General features: G+C 37.4%; 1 long non-coding RNA gene across 1 annotated transcript; it reads right to left on the bottom strand.

The window, feature by feature from the left end:
• Positions 1 to 257: 257 nt before the first annotated feature.
• On the bottom strand, positions 258 to 1,227 carry LOC107564633 (uncharacterized). The gene is made up of 3 exons (XR_001606259.1): positions 1,097 to 1,227; positions 388 to 564; positions 258 to 311 (listed from the first exon to the last, which is right to left on the bottom strand). It is a non-coding gene; the product is annotated as an uncharacterized lncRNA (long non-coding RNA).
• Positions 1,228 to 1,507: the final 280 nt, after the last annotated feature.

Below are 1,507 nucleotides of genomic sequence, written 5' to 3' on the forward strand. Positions count from 1 at the left end.
GTGTTTGCTGATGCACTGGCCAAGTGGTCCATGTGCACATAGACTACAGTAAACTGTGCTAGGTCCTGGAGATAACCTCCTCTCTCTCCAGTTTTAACAGTGTCTCCAACGATCTAGACACATGTGGTAGCCAGCGCGTTCCTTTTACTCCACTTGGGGAATTCACCCTTATGCCTAGGTCTTCCCCAAAGACCCTCAGCTCCCTCATGGATTTGCTGCTGAAATGGTATGTTTTCCAAACCATATTGAGGTTGTTAACTTTCCCAATCATTGGGTTTTCCTTTTGCACTGACAACAGAGCCAGATCAAGCCTACACAGAAAAGTGTAATCAGAAAAGGCTACCCAAGAAATGTATAGGACTAATAGTTAGCTTCATGTTTACGTACCTGTGAGGCATACAATGGAAAGGAACAATGTAGTTCCCTGCCTCTGCCTGGACAAGGGATATTACCCCCCGCTTGTGTCCAAGATTTACAGCTGCCCCAGCTACAGTTTTTTTTTCAGCCAATTTTTGCACTGTGGTCCTAGAGCAGAGAATGCCTCTTTTGCTGCTGCATAAATGCCTTAAATAAAAAACATCAAATTATTTTATAATATCACATTAATCAAACAAATGCATACTTTTAAATTTTAATGTTGATATAAATGACATCATCAAGTAAATCAATTATTTTCATTATTTAACAGGGCTGAAAACCTTTGGTAATTGAATAATTTCTTTGTGTTTTTATTAGGAAAATATTTTCATGATTTGGTTCATAAACTTGAGTTCTGATTACAATCTCAATTCAATAAAGATTAATTTGGATAAATATCAGATAAAGTAATTTTTCTAAAGGAAATAAATATCTCTTAATGCTGTAAACTATGCAGGGAACCCTGTTAGCTGGCATTATTATTAAAGGTTAAAACGATCAATTTATTGTATAAAATAAAAAAGTGATTTTTACAATAATACATTTTTTTAATATACTGTATATTAAAAAAAAAACATTTAATATAATGCTACATAGCAGACAGCCCCGATTTAATCTCTGATATTGAACTGTAAATTCCATTATCTTTACAATTAGTTTAGATTTCTTGAGCACTCACCTTGAGCATTGGCATGCTGAACCTCAACGTGCCCGATCAGGATGTTAACTGGTTTTCAAAATAGACACATCTGGGTCTCCATCAATCATGAACTATATAAATGGGGCTGAGGCAAGTTCATGCGCTCTTGCTTTTCATTGTTTCTGCAATGACACCGATGAATTGAGATTGATGGAAATTCCGTTTTTCTTTTGAAGAATTATCTCGGACCTAAACTTTGTGAAGGGCATCTCGCTTTTTTGCAATATGATAAGCCGTGTTAAACTTTGCCAAAAGTTCAGTCACCTCGGAGGCTCGACTCGCAGCCTCTTGTCGCTTAAAGCCGGCGGCGAGAGGCCCTGTGCTTCATGCCATACAGGCATCTCTGCAAAGTCTATGTTTTATGCTCTCAGTGTGGAGCTTTATAGATTC

Source organism: Sinocyclocheilus grahami, unplaced genomic scaffold, assembly GCF_001515645.1.
Source record: "Sinocyclocheilus grahami isolate Dianchi unplaced genomic scaffold, SAMN03320097.WGS_v1.1 scaffold951.1, whole genome shotgun sequence".
NCBI lineage: Eukaryota > Metazoa > Chordata > Actinopteri > Cypriniformes > Cyprinidae > Sinocyclocheilus > Sinocyclocheilus grahami.